Here is a 16,613-nt window from a genome sequence, read left to right on the forward strand (position 1 = left end):
TCAAGCTACCCATGTGCCAAGTTATTGCCGCCTGGAGATTCAAATGACACTGACATCAAAATACTCCAGGAACACCTGCGTCTATCACAAACAAGTCGACGACTCTACCAAAACTACAAGCATCAGAACAGCGCCTCTGACCAGATCGCCCATAGTAACGCCCACTAAGTTTTGCAGAGCGACCCACGTCAATCAGAGCTAAACCTCATAGTAACCTCATATCCAAGCATGTCTCACCCCCTACGGTACTGTCACGCTAAGCCCAAGCCTCCTACATGTTACGTGTCAGCCACGAAGCTTTTAGCTGTCACTCAGGACGACAAACTAAGAAAAAAAAAAAAAGGTCCATTTCCATCAGGTCTCTCTGTTTACGTCTGTGCCTTCTGCGAGTCAAAACACTAATATCACTCCCCTGAACCCCCAAAAGAAATAGAACCTTACAATCTAGCAATATATTTGACGAAGACTCTATATAGATTTTTTTTTTAATATCCCTGCTTAATAATGATTAGTAAAAACTAGGAAAAAAAAAAAATGTCCTCACCCTCGAATTTATCTGAATTATACTGATGACTCCAGGTAAGGTTCCCCTACCGATGACTTGTCTCAACCAGGTTCATCATTCAAATATCAACCATACGAAAATATGCGGAAAAAAGTACCCGTATGTAAGTTCGCGCATAAACCGAGACAAACGAAAGAAACTGATTTCTTTATCATTGTATATATTGTATATTAATGACCAGCGCTCTCCTGTTCCTAATATCTTACTAATCTTTCAGACATATTACTTCAACCTTGATGCCTGATGAATATTGCTTTCTCAACTGATCTCTTCGTTCACTTTGTTTAACGTTAATAACACGAGACTCCTCTCCCCCCATGTGTTTCATCTCACGCTACAAGTGTCTTACGAACCTACTTCAACACTTATGTTTTCTAAGGCTCTGTATTCTAATCTTTAGACCGGAATTTCTTTTAAGTCTATGTGAAAAATTCTCGTTTCTCTCGTGGCAAATCCTCAAAAATTCTTTAGAGTTCTGACTGTGTTTCCTAGCCTTGCATTTGCCTGATCAACAATGCAATGAGAAATAACCGACCAGCAACTAACATTTGTTAAATCTATCACCAGACTCCGTCTGAAGCCTTTGAAATTCTTACAGAGTGGCTCAGAAATAATTCAACAACTTCCATTGCAGAAAAACTTCCGTGAACGAGAACAAAGTAAAGAAAAAAAAAAAAGAAATACTAAACAAACACTTCTTTTTTAACAACAGATGAAATGAAAAAAGTCTTATTGAGAATTGTTCAAGCTTTGAAGGCATGCTGCCTGCGTAGTGTGTCTAGAACAACGAAACATAACATCTCCAACGTAACTACTGCAGAGCGCACCGTAAACAAACGACATTACACCACCTTGCACCAGCATTCTCTAAATGGCCTCACAAGTCTATGGCGGGAGGATGTGTTCTTCATCGAGGGAGGTTATGCCTAGCGCAAGTGAAGACGACGGTGAAGGGGTTAGGGAAGCGTTCTTTCGAAGTCGAAGGAGATCGGTCTGGAATGCTTCAAGGAAGCTTCTGTTACCTGCCACGTGCTGAAGAAAATGAGGCTTCTGTTACCTGCCACGTGCTGAAGAAAGTGAGGCTTCTGTTACCTGCCACGTGCTGAAGAAAGTGAGGCTTCTGTTACCTGCCACGTGCTGAAGAAAGTGAGGCTTCTGTTACCTGCCACGTGCTGAAGAAAATGAGGCTTCTGTTACCTGCCACGTGCTGAAGAAAATGAGGCTTCTGTTACCTGCCACATGCTGAAGAAAGTGAGGCTTCTGTTACCTGCCACGTGCTGAAGAAAGTGAGGCTTCTGTTACCTGCCACGTGCTGAAGAAAATGAGGCTTCTGTTACCTGCCACTTGAAGAAAATGAGGCTTCTGTTACCTGCCACGTGCTGAAGAAAGTGAGGCTTCTGTTACCTGCCACGTGCTGAAGAAAATGAGGCTTCTGTTACCTGCCACGTGCTGAAGAAAGTGAGGCTTCTGTTACCTGCCACGTGCTGAAGAAAATGAGGCTTCTGTTACCTGCCACGTGCTGAAGAAAGTGAGGCTTCTGTTACCTGCCACTTGCTGAAGAAAGTGAGGCTTCTGTTACCTGCCACGTGCTGAAGAAAATGAGGCTTCTGTTACCTGCCACTGCTGAAGAAAATGAGGCTTCTGTTACCTGCCACGTGCTGAAGAAAGTGAGGCTTCTGTTACCTGCCACGTGCTGAAGAAAGTGAGGCTTCTGTTACCTGCCACGTGCTGAAGAAAGTGAGGCTTCTGTTACCTGCCACGTGCTGAAGAAAGTGAGGCTTCTGTTACCTGCCACGTGCTGAAGAAAGTGAGGCTTCTGTTACCTGCCACGTGCTGAGAAAGTGAGGCTTCTGTTACCTGCCACGTGCTGAAGAAAATGAGGCTTCTGTTACCTGCCACGTGCTGAAGAAAGTGAGGCTTCTGTTACCTGCCACGTGCTGAAGAAAATGAGGCTTCTGTTACCTGCCACGTGCTGAAGAAAGTGAGGCTTCTGTTACCTGCCACGTGCTGAAGAAAGTGAGGCTTCTGTTACCTGCCACGTGCTGAAGAAAGTGAGGCTTCTGTTACCTGCCACGTGCTGAAGAAAGTGAGGCTTCTGTTACCTGCCACGTGCTGAAGAAAGTGAGGCTTCTGTTACCTGCCACGTGCTGAAGAAAGTGAGGCTTCTGTTACCTGCCACGTGCTGAAGAAAATGAGGCTTCTGTTACCTGCCACGTGCTGAAGAAAATGAGGCTTCTGTTACCTGCCACGTGCTGAAGAAAGTGAGGCTTCTGTTACCTGCCACGTGCTGAAGAAAGTGAGGCTTCTGTTACCTGCCACGTGCTGAAGAAAATGAGGCTTCTGTTACCTGCCACGTGCTGAAGAAAGTGAGGCTTCTGTTACCTGCCACGTGCTGAAGAAAGTGAGGCTTCTGTTACCTGCCACGTGCTGAAGAAAGTGAGGCTTCTGTTACCTGCCACGTGCTGAAGAAAGTGAGGCTTCTGTTACCTGCCACGTGCTGAAGAAAGTGAGGCTTCTGTTACCTGCCACGTGCTGAAGAAAGTGAGGCTTCTGTTACCTGCCACGTGCTGAGAAAGTGAGGCTTCTGTTACCTGCCACGTGCTGAAGAAAGTGAGGCTTCTGTTACCTGCCACGTGCTGAAGAAAATGAGGCTTCTGTTACCTGCCACGTGCTGAAGAAAATGAGGTTTCTGTTACCTGCCACGTGCTGAAGAAAATGAGGCTTCTGTCACCTGCCACGTGCTGAAGAAAGTGAAGCTTCTGTTACCTGCCACGTGCTGAAGAAAATGAGGCTTCTGTTACCTGCCACGTGCTGAAGAAAGTGAGGCTTCTGTTACCTGCCACTTGCTGAAGAAAGTGAGGCTTCTGTTACCTGCCACGTGCTGAAGAAAGTGAGCTTCTGTTACCTGCCACGTGCTGAAGAAAGTGAGGCTTCTGTTACCTGCCACTTGCTGAAGAAAGTGAGGCTTCTGTTACCTGCCACGTGCTGAAGAAAGTGAGGCTTCTGTTACCTGCCACGTGCTGAAGAAAATGAGGCTTCTGTTACCTGCCACTTGAAGAAAATGAGGCTTCTGTTACCTGCCACGTGCTGAAGAAAGTGAGGCTTCTGTTACCTGCCACGTGCTGAAGAAAATGAGGCTTCTGTTACCTGCCACGTGCTGAAGAAAGTGAGGCTTCTGTTACCTGCCACGTGCTGAAGAAAATGAGGCTTCTGTTACCTGCCATGTGCTGAAGAAAGTGAGGCTTCTGTTACCTGCCACGTGCTGAAGAAAGTGAGGCTTCTGTTACCTGCCACCTGCTGAAGAAAATGAGGCTTCTGTTACCTGCCACGTGCTGAAGAAAGTGAGGCTTCTGTTACCTGCCACCTGCTGAAGAAAGTGAGGCTTCTGTTACCTGCCATGTGCTGAAGAAAATGAGGCTTCTGTTACCTGCCACGTGCTGAAGAAAGTGAGGCTTCTGTTACCTGCCACGTGCTGAAGAAAATGACCTGGCACGTGCTCAAGGAAATGAGGCTTCTGTTGCCTGCCATGTGCTGAGGGATATAGAGTTTACAACACTAAGGTCACCAACACTACACAAGAGATATCGCGAGTCATGGCCACAACAGCACTGATGAACGATGGGGTGTTGGACCCTAGCTTGAACATACTATAAAGTATCGTTTGCAACTAAAATCAAACACACTGAAGTGTAATGATACACACTGAAGTGTAATAAAGTTGGCTATAAAACAGTGAACTAAGCTATCATTTAACCGAACGTGTTTTGTTACCTTATCAAAAGAAAGAATTACCCGTGTTAATAAACGTCAAATCTGCCTACAATTTTTTGGAACACTGCATGCGTGGTGACGTTCAACGTGTTTATACATTTGGCAAGATTTTCCAGCACTGTTGGACTCTCTGCTTGGGTTATATATCGTGGACCTATTGTTTACAACTGTACAAGACATATTTGTAATAACAAAGATAAACATGGTTTAGGATTATATTAACCCGGCAATATCAAATCGTGGGGAAATCTAATTGTACCAAAAGTACAAAAATATTGGAGTTCTTGATCACCATAACGCTACTAGAGGCAGCGTGGAGCAGGTATAGGCATTACAAACGATCTATTCTGAAGGTGGTCTTCATCATTCTTGATTGGTAATTATAAACCGACATTGACGGGCCTAGGTGGTCCTGACAGTCGTTAGGCCTAAAACTCAAATAACTAAGTAACGAAAGACAGTACGACCTCAGTCTGAACTATTCATATAACATTGTTCGCAGTGTTGAACGTTGGTCAGAAGCCTAAGGTTGTGTGAAGAAACGACATTTAAGTATTTAATGGTCATTTACAACAATGATTAGTTCCGAAACTAATCAACTACAGCGAAGTGGAACTCAAAAAGAGCAATCAATGCCAAAGGGTTTTCCAAAGTCAGGTGTTTAATACAGACTTCATTCCGTAATGTGATATCACAGAGGAAAATATTCCATCAACAAACGTCCAGCAGCTCCAGGATATTCAGTAGGGTAAGCTAAGCCTCTGGGTAATGAAGCAGATAAAGGGAAATATCACAGGTTGAAAATACGTCGCGAGTTGTTAAAGAGGACACGATATTACGTCAACGCTTGGCACCCCGAGCTGCCACCCGATTTGAAGGGTAAATAATGGGTGTCGCTGACACACTGGGCCTTAGAAACGTTTCTTGTTTGTCACGACATTTAGTGTTAGTAAGACGACGATGCTCTTATATACATCATCTTTCATCTGGGGTCTGCCTTAAGAAAATGAGATTAGTAGTAGGTCGACGGTTAATAAATTATAGGTCTTGTGAACCAGTGTTGTGCGAGTATTCATGTTCCTCAGTGATCGAGCTCTCCAGGTGGAAGATTAACACTTTGTCGATTGCCTGAATATCACAAAGAGCGGCTGTCTACATCTTTGTTTACATCTACAGTGGAAGAATTTGTACAGATATCTACTCTTGACTGCACAGTTCTGAACGCATTTAGAAACTCAATATTATGGCGTTCTTTCCTACAACCAGTGATGGTGCAAAGAATTAGCATCATTGGAAATCATGACTTGTGTAACATGCAGGATCCTTCTTCTGTTGAACACGACGGTACGATCCTTGGTCACGAAGGTACGACCCCTCAGCCTTATAATGCGATTCTTGCGTTTGATGGTCACAAGGATCAAGTCAAAGGCATCCTCAAGGGTCTTATTGCTGGGCTAAGGGACAAAGATAGTAACAGTATCTTTCAGTTACATTTTCAGTATTATTACCCAAGTCTTCGTTTACTTTTTTACTAAGTCTGCCTTGATCAAGGGCTTCACACAGTCGAGATGGATCTGAATTTGTATTAGTTTAAAAATCTTATTTCTACACAAGAAAATTATGATAACTTGGAAACTCCCTTAAAAAAATGAAGTAAAATGAGGGACGGGACCGTCTATTGCCAGGAAATAGTTCTTTAAGAATTAATCTAAAAATGTTTTGAAAACAACTAGCATTCATTTATCCGTGTGTGTGTGTGTGTGTGTGTGTGTGTGTGTGTGTGTGTGTGTGTGTGTGTGTGTTCAAGAATTCGTAATACCCTTTTCTGGCGGCATGTAGAAAATTCCTCCAATTAGTGGCTTCCTCTTACTTAGAGGCCTTCATTAGGATGGGCATTAGGGCAACATAAGCTGATGATTTTATAAAGATTTAAGTGCGAGTTGGTACCTAGCTGGCTGTCCCAGAGTTCGCCACCATAATTGGGTCGACGGAACGACCCTCAAGTGCGACAAATTAACACCTAGAGTACATCGAATTAACCTCCTGAGCACGACGAATTAAACACCTTGAGTATGAAGAAACCCCTTTCAGTGAAACGGCCTAACCTATCATGTAAGACTGCTTCACCCATGAACCACAGTAACTTAACCAGAAAAGTTAACTGGTCATACTCGATGAGTTAAGTCGTCGTACTCGAGGATTCAAATGGTCGTACTCGAGGAGTCAAATGGTCATACTCAAGGAGTTAAATCGTAGTGCTCGAGGGAATAAATCATCGTTCTCAAGGCATTAAATCGCCGGAAGAAGAATTACTCATCGTTATCAGAATTAAATCGTATTACTCACGGGGATAAATTGTCGTACTCAGGGGATGAATATTCATGATGCAGACACCACACCGCACAGCAAGAACGGTCTGGTCTGGACGAACTGCCTGAACCGTCCATGGACACAGAGCAGTTTTGTAGTATACAGTATAAATCATAGTGAAACACGCTGTAATATGATGTCAAGTAAACATTGACGATAAAACAAGAACTCCTCAAACATTTTTTCCCATATGTAATGAAGACGACGTTACTATTGGCTTGATACATTCCTACAGACACCAGTAATGTTGTCATTCCCTTTTTTTATTGTTAGAGAGCTTAGGATTGTGCATCGAAAGCCAAAATCTAACATTAATATGATGAAAGACATATTTCCAGTCACTTTATCATAAAAATAGTCCTCACCTCCTGACCTGGTAATGAAGAAGGTGACATTCTTCACAATTAGGGCACGTCACCCAATGTAAAATGCCATTTACTAGGAACTTCCACTGAAGACTTGGTTCATGTTGCTCGGAAAAGACGGTGAAGAAAGGCTTGATGGGCAGTGTGCCTGGGGAACAGATGGAAATATTCGTTTAATGACAAAACTAAGAACGATTATTTTCACACTCGGGTATTTCAGATACGATATCTTTTTCTATATGGTTTATGGAGAAGAAAGAATGAGCATGGTTGCGACGAGATGGAGACGGGAGGATCTAGAGGGCAGAAGATGACAGAGACGGGAGGACCTCAACACGATGACAACCATTGGATAAAAGAGACGGGATGATTTTAAGAGGATGATAACCAAAAGACACAAGAGAAAATAGATAGTACAGAAGGTGACAAGTTAGACACAACCTTTCCAACTTTTACCATCCCCCATCTTGGTAGTAAAGACACGCTCGCTTATTTCCTTCCATTTCTTTCTCCTCTCTCGCTTCCCCCCGCCACTTTTTACACACACACATACACACACCTTCTTGACACCCTGTAGCCAGCACACCTCCCGTCATCACAGACACACCAAGCACTGTCTACCCTCGACAACATGTATCTCACAAAACTCTTCATTTTTAGCTCTAAACTTTCCTGCGTTGCACGCTACGCAATAACCTTTCCCAATGGCAAAATTTCGTCGCAGGTACCCATAGTTAGGTAGGCAAGTCTCTCTCTCTCTCTCTCTCTCTCTCTCTCTCTCTCTCTCTCTCTCTCTCTCTCTCTCTCTCTCTCTCTCTCTCGGCAAGGCCATTTCAGGTAAACAAAACCAGCCTTCCTTACATGGACCCCTCCTCGAATACTGACTTGATATCAACGTGCAGAGCCGTTTGCCAGTAGCGGCGCGCGTTGCACTCCATCTGACGGGCAAGTCCACGGACATGACACACGTCGCGTGGTGTGGAGGCGGGTCGTGAGCAGCGCGTCTGGCGGAGACAAAGTTATCGTTGGTTAACTGATGAGTGCGGCCATTTATGGTGGTACCCCGAGACTAGTGGCCATTTCCTGGAACTTGCTTGACCTCCCACTGCACCAGGATGATGCAGGATCCACATCCATGCGACTCCGGAAACACTCGGGAAGACGGACACATACACAAGGTGGGACCACAGGTCAAGTTTAGTGATGGTGATGTGTGTTATCTGTATACCTTGAAAGCAGGACGACTGAGGATTCTGTCTTCAGGAAGGGAGTTGCTTCTTAGGCAGGAGTCTCAACCCCGTCCAACCCTACGTCTTGAAATGTAAACTCTCGTCCTTTAGACAGAGTCTTGATGATACTGGAATACCTGACTAGTATACCTTCCCTTACACTGCGCAGTCTCTCCGATGCACCCCCACACACACTACACTTTCTGCTACACTTATATTGTACGCTTTCCCGACTACTTACATTGTAAGCTTTCCTTACTTGTAAATCTGCCTTACGGCACTTATCCTGTAAGCTTGACTTACGGCACTTATCCTGTAAGCTTTACTTACAGCACTTAAATTGTACGCTTACCCTACTACACTCACTGTACGCTTTCCCAACTACAGTCAAACTGTAGTCATTCATCTGTATTTAGACTTTAGAGTGTACAATGCGACTAAACTCTCCTTTTTACTCCTCATTACCCAAGACTGTACATTTATCCCACTACAGTCACATGCCACAGCACCCACACAATACAATCTCTTCACAATACCCACAATGCGTATCCCCCCCAACACACACACACACACACACACACCTTCAAAACACCCTCACTTTAACACCCAGACTCTCAACCTATCCGGTAGCACCCACACTGAATACTCCCCACGTGTACACATCCACTGTGTACTAACGCAATCACAGTGTACACAATATCTGCTACCTTTTCCCTCAAGATCCACTTTGAACATTTTCACTTTCCCCACACTATATTCCCACTGCACCTACTCTGAACATAATCTCCACTGCTGATAAAAATTTCACGCGAAATACGACTCTGATAAATATAATCAATTCTGACACTGCAAAATTGACGACGCTTTTTGATATACTAATGGCCTTCGCTCACTAATAGAATATATGTCGCTTGGGTTTTAAATCATTCCATGTCATTTTTAGGTGCAATTTCCCCACTACATCTACAGTGCATACACTCTCCCCCACTACACCTCCAGTGCACATATTCTCCCCCACTACACCTCCAGTGTATATACTGCTCCCCCACTACACCTCCAGTCCATACACTCTACCCCACTACACCTCCAGTCCATACACTCTACCCCACTACACCTCCAGTCCATACACTCTACCCCACTACACCTCCAGTCCATACACTCTACCCCACTACACCTCCAGTCCATACACTCTACCCCACTACACCTCCAGTCCAAACACTCTACCCCACTACACCTCCAGTCCATACACTCTACCCCACTACACCTCCAATCCATACACTCTACCCCACTACACCTCCAGTCCATACACTCTACCCCACTACACCTCCAGTGCCTACACTCTACCCCACCATACCTCCACTGCATATATTTTCCCCCCACTACACCTCCAGTGCATATATTCTTCGTAATACACAAACTGTACACTTTTCCCACAAAAGCCCATTGTACTGTCTTTCCGCTACACCCACAATGTACTGTACATATTCCCCATTACACCTATACTTTTAATTTTACACAAACACTACATGTACATGTTACCGTTCTCTCGGTGTACCTATAAAGGATATATCAGTACTGTACAGTCTCCTCATTACACAACTACTGAATATTCCTCCCCACTACACCCCTACTGTATTTTTTCCTTAATATATCCATACTGCATATTCTCCCCACTATATCCATATTGATTATTCACCCTATTATACCCCACTGTACATGTTCCCCACCCCCCCTTACTATACGCACTTCCATACACTCGCCTCACCCACTACACCTACACTCCCGCCATAGCCACGCTGTATATCCTCCTACTGCACCCTTACGATATACTTTCTCCATTACACCCAGGGTGTATATTCTCCACACCCTAACTGCATCATACACACGCTATAGTTCACCAACGCTGCATTTCCTCATGTACACTTACACTTTCCCTATTACATACACACTAGGTTTACTTTCCCGCTGCAATCACTTTTTTTACTATCCTCGCTACATTCATATTGTACTCCCCTTTCCCCGTACAATCACACTGTACACTCCTCCATTACACCCATACAATATAAACTTTACACTCCTACCAATATACCCGTACACCCCGTTAGAATGTACACATCCTCCTCTCTACATAATACACTATACATTTCCTGCTACATGCAGTATACACTCTCTATATACACCAAATTTACATCGTCACAGATACAATCGATGTATAACCTCGCAGCTACCACACCTTTTATATACAAACCCTAAACCATGTGTTTACCTCAAACCCTACACCCTATGTTCACTTACACCATACGTTCACGTACATCCTACACCCTGTGTTCCCTTGCACCCTACACTCTCTTACACCTTACACTCTTTGTTGAATTACACCCTACGCCTTATGCTCACATGCGCCTTGTATCTTATATTCACGTACATCCTACACCTCATGTCCACGTGCACCCCTGCATATCGCCACTGAAGCTTCAAGGCTGCACTACATGCAGGGGAAGGGGATAGGTGAAACCCTTTGGAGCGCGAAGGTTCGTTTCTTGCACTGACGATGATCCAAACTCACGAAAGGCGACTCACTAGTTGTGTAACCCCTTGCACTCAGCGTCTGACAACACACACACACACACACACACACACACACACGCGTATACATAATATTATATATATATATATATATATATATATATATATATATATATATACACGTATGTGTGTGTGTGTGTGTGTGTGTGAGTGGGAAGTGGGTCCTTTGATGATGTGTGGAGAGTGTGGTAACGAACTAATTGCTAGGGAAGCTCCATTTTCTCAGACCATTCACGAAGGCCAGGATTATGCTGATGCCTCAGATAGGGGGAAGGAAGGAGAACAGGAAGGAAGATAAGGAACAAGAGAGAGCGAGAGATAAAGTGAACTGGGTAAGGGGATGAAAGGATAATGTTGTGAGACAGAGAAGGCTTTGCAGGGGATTGCATAGTAAAGGGTGACAACTAAACTTATATAGAAACCTATATATATATATATATATATATATATATATATATATATATATATATATATATATATATATATATATATATATATATATATATCAGCCGCCTTGTACATCCGCAGGCATCAAAAACTCTACATTTCTTCCAGGGCCACTTCGATCAAACTTTAACTATCTTTTCTGATAAAACTCATGACCTTACTCTTCTTCATATTTACTCTCGACTTACTCTGCCACCAGATCCGTGTCATCAGCAAACAGCAAATGGCAGCTGGCTTGCGGGAGCGAATGTTCAGGTCATTTTTCACGTAATGTTGAATGGTTTTTTTTTAAGAGATTTCTTTGAAGTTTTGGGATAGCTTTTCTTGAGCTGAGTGATTGAAATGCGAGGTAGCTTCAATACCAATCGTCTTCGGAGATTATCTATAGATCTAGAAGCCTTTCCTGGGCGACCAAGGATAGGATTCGGCAGTGGAATGACGTTGTATGGGAGCCAAAGAACACTGGCAAGCTGCCACCTGATCGTGAGTTCTGTCTGACCAGTGTGCCTAGAAACCTAAGGTGAACCCAAATTTTCTTGCTTCCAGGAGAGAATCCGGGCTTTCTCTTTCTTAGAAAAATTAGTGCAAACCAATTCGAAGCTCAGTTTGTGAATTATAGCGCCTAGAAGCGAAATTCTCAAAATGAATGGCAGCCAGGAGGATTGAAGACTGATAATCCTTTCTTAAAGATAGCCTGAGTCACACCGAGGCGGGTTGCTGTTGCTCACATCGTTAGAAACACTAGTCTCAGCGACTAGTGTACGATGATTTCACCCGCAATAAACCTTAGCCGTTTATCGACTTTGAAAATATATGAGGTGAACAAGGTTTTAGCGGACACTAAACGTCCTCATGGATGACAGAGGCTTTGAGTAACAAACAAAAAAATGGAGTGGAAAGGTGTAAAGGATGAGAATAATTCAAGATGTTGTGATGCAGGGCTTTGTAATGAGAGAGAGAGAGAGAGAGAGAGAGAGAGAGAGAGAGAGAGAGAGAGAGAGAGAGAGAGAGAGAGAGAGAGAGTAGCAGGAGGGTGAAGTAAAATACGCAATATAAAAGAGGAAAGGTTTGTGGTGCATGTAGGCAGACGCTAAGGCTATACAGTTAGCTTTAAGTTGATGAGAAAATAAAACCAGCAGTCATAACATGTACTTCTTATTCCAGACATCACTTCAACACTCATAAGTCAAGACTGTAGTGCTTTCCTGGGAGGCTTCTGTCTACAACCAACTGGCATTAGTTCAGCACTCCTAGTCAGGAGGGTAGCTCCTCCCTAAGTGGTTGCTGTCTCCAGCTCACTTACATGAAGGGTACGAGATGGTTTCGTGCATCACTTAAAAACTCCAAAGTGAAGAGGGTAATACATCCCAGGGCGGCTATAACCCACTAACACGGAGGGTGTAACGTGGTTTCGGAGATCACTTCGATATCCCCTAGTCAAGACAGCAATATTTCCCTAGGTGGCTTCTGTCTACAACCTTCTACAAGCATGAAACAACGCTGGATGGAAATTAAAAGGAGTCTCACATTAAGATAATCAGTCGAACACTTTCCTCTAAACATTTAGTATAGTAAAAGTTTATCTACAACAATTTATTTAGGCTACAGTAACATACTCCATGGTTAGTCAGAATTCTGTTCCCGAACACACATGACAACCCAAACATTTCATTATGGTAACAGTCACTTCTTTAAGACAGCTCTCATACACACCTGACTCCTCAATATTCCCTATGATTAAACCAGAAACATGGCACCGGAACTGGGAGCCGCTCGATAGACATTCTTCAACATAAATAATTGGCTCTTCCACAGGTAGGCCTCGGAGACCTTCCAAGACTAAAGATCATGGCTAAGCCTACATGAATTTACCAGTGAATTTATCTTCGTGTCGGCCGCCGATGGGCCACCTGGCTGGGCTCCGGCTGCAGGTTCAGCTGGTGCCTCCCACATAACAAATAACGAACAGTCTCGAGCCATGTCTCAGCGGGTGTCTCCATATTTCTATATCCCGTTATTCCAGACTCTGACGCCAGTTCCTTATCGCATTACCTCGAGCATAAACTCTCCCAAAGTAGAATTTAGGATGCGCCGACGACCCATTTCAGCTTATCGCAACTTCGTGCATAACAACGCGGGATTTAGGCGAGACAAAAGCAGGGTCGTGGCCAGTGGTCCGGACGCAGTTGATGAGGAGCTCCTGCTAGACGGGCGACAATGGCTTGAAGCCTCGAGCAGGTGGCTTAGCAAGTGTGGAGGGATAAGGGTTCTTAATGACGTGTCGCCCGGCTGATGTAGATGATGCTGGCCTAACGTCTTATTCGCCACCTAGAGTACCTCCCTACATGTCCAGTACTTAAAGGGTTTACGAGTCTTTCCAGTTTCAAAGATTGTTCTCGTTACACGAAAGTAAGCAACGAAGAGAATGAGCATTATACGGTCAGTGTATGATCTGTGAGAGACGTTACACATTAGATACGTCAAATGCTCTGAAACTGATATTCACTCTTGATGGTATTGCAATACACTTCATCTGAGCTAAACGTAATACACAATTCAGATCCTTTCATACGTTAAGGTGCATTAAGAAACAAAGGACACAGCAATATCACTTGACTATATATCCGAGACACAAGATGTTTGCCATATATACATATATCGCTCGAGGTCTCTCTTGCTCCATGCTTTCGTCTCCCGATTTGGTGTGGCTGTTCTTGTCCCCTCCACTTCTGAGACATGTATCCTTTCTGTTAACGTTTCCGGACTCATTCTCTCCATATCTGGAGAGAAAGAGTGAGGAAAGGTTGACAGGGAGGATATATATGTCGGAGGTGGAGGTGACAAGGAGAGCAGAGAGACCATGTTCGAGATAGAAGGATGGAGGGAGGGGAATTCTAAGCGATCGGAGCCTGAACATGCAGGTGAACAGCGTGCACGGGATAGAGTAAATTGGGACGGTGTGGTACACTGGGGTCCACGTGCTGTCAATGGATTGAACCAGGACGTATAAAGTGTCCCGGAAAAACCCTGGAAAGGTCTGTGGCGCCTGGTAGTGGATGGGAACTGTGGTCTTGATGCATTACACATTAAAGCTACAGGTTGGATGTGAGCGGAAGCTGCCTCTTTCGTCTGTTCCTGACGCTACCTCGCTAACGTGGTAAACGGCGATCAAGTATGAAAAAATAAATATATGTATAATAACCTAAGGGTCTCTTTCTAAAAGCTCGTGCAGCCCAAGGTTGAAAGACTTCCAAAAGCAGGGAGATGTGCACTCCTTTGGGATAAGAAGGTCCTTGACCAGAGACTACACTCAATGGTACAGTCTAGCCAAAATGAGCAGGGCGAAGTCAGGTAACACCTATTTGTCATATACGTTTCATCATAAAAAATTAGTCGCAGGATATCTGCTGCAGATAAACTGGGCATTCCTGTCTTTGCTGTCCTTTAGTGTCTTCTAACCTCTTCATATCTTGGGTCAGGTTAACAAGCAAACCGGTTCTCATACTCATTACAATACCATTATGCTCTCCATAATCAAACGTTCGACTGGAGTAATTCATCTTAGGAGCTATCTCTACCGGGGAGTGCTTGTTGATGCAGTGTCTACCTATAAAGGATTGCCAGGACGTAAATGACGAATGGAAAAACAAATCCATCGACACACTGTGCATTCTGATGACACGGAAACCTCCATAATTTAGCTTGTGGTGATGGAAAACGGTGGTTTAATGTTGCCACATCACCCACACAGATACTGAGATCCAAATGGTCAGTTTGGGTCAGTATGAAGAGCATCTTTAGTCTCTCAAGTGACGATCTCACGACCAACGATGTTGAGGGAGCCGTGGGGCCAGTAGTAAGTCACAGTGACAATGCTTCCTCTCGTGCTGCCTCCGCTCATCCAGGTCAGATCAGCATCACCCTAGCTCCACCCACAGTGCGTGTCCTGCAAGTTTGATCATCAAGGTTGTTTGCAGTCGACTTTCTGACTGACTGGAAAGTTATCAATACTTCCATTTAACTTAGATTTTAAACGAACTACGGAGTGTCTTGTGACAACGTGACTCCTTGAATTCCACTCGTACACGGTTCTCTAATTACTTTTCACATGTGGTCGGGGCATACAGTGCAGATCTTCTGACATGTACGAGTATGAATATCAAGGATTCTGTGGGGCTTGGTTGTGGGTGGAGAGCTCCGGTTCAGATGCATTATTCAAGACAGCGAATGACTGGACGTGAGCCAATGAGGTAATTCGGTGCCTATCCCTGGCTCTACCTAGCTTAGGCTAACAGTGAACAAGCACGAAGGAAATAGATTTGAAATTAAGATCTTAAAAAAATGAATGGAAAATAACCTTACAAGATGAATACCGTTTCATCGTACATTTACAGGGCGTGTCCACTGAGCTCTTCTCCTCCTGCCGTGGCCACGGCGGGAGGTTGGACCCTCGTCAGGTATCAGAGACCCGTCGGTTGTGTCGAGGACGTTGATCACAAGAGACAAATGAACTCATCAGTGGCCAGTGATGAACGCCGTAACTCAATACTCCTGAATCCATCGACAACACCCGAGCGAGCGAAAACAGTTATTTACATTCACTGCTTTTCAAGTTATGCAAGGTCAGTTTTCAGTAATTGGTAAGTCTAAAAAAAAATTGAATAGATTCAGTATAGCAACAGAACTGTTCACCATAATTCTTTCTTGTCGTTAACGAAAAAAAAAAAAAGATCTCTCCACGAACCACTTAATCTGTCTTGGCTCAGTGACCTTGACTGAACATTTGATAGTAGCTTGACTTTGGTAAACACACTCCACAACATTCCCTTAATCTTGTGAAACTCAGTACTTTGTCTTTACCCTGAGTTACTCATCTAACTAACCCACACTGTCCCTTACTATCCTGGTGGATTACTCTAATGCCATTAACATTTTTGCTCGTTTATATCTTACCTTACTCTGCTGAACCTCGGACTCTCCTTTTATATGCTTCCCTCACAGGTAACACAGGTCAAGAGGTGTCTGTGTGTGTGTGTGTGTGTGTGTAGAGGAAAAGTGAGTAAATGTTCAGTATCTTTCAGTATCTTTAGTGTATGTGAATGAGAACTGAGTATTTGCTCAATATCTTTAGTGCGAGTAAAGGATGAGCAATTTTTCAGTGTCTTCAGCATGGAGGTTGCATCTTGGGATGAGGGGCTTGGAACGCAAGCGTGAAAGTGGAACTCGTACATGTTTAAGGCGTGTAGTTTCAGATGGGTGTGGTGGAGTTTAGGACTGGGT

Source organism: Panulirus ornatus, chromosome 2 (assembly GCF_036320965.1).
Source record: "Panulirus ornatus isolate Po-2019 chromosome 2, ASM3632096v1, whole genome shotgun sequence".
NCBI classification, from domain to species: domain Eukaryota; kingdom Metazoa; phylum Arthropoda; class Malacostraca; order Decapoda; family Palinuridae; genus Panulirus; species Panulirus ornatus.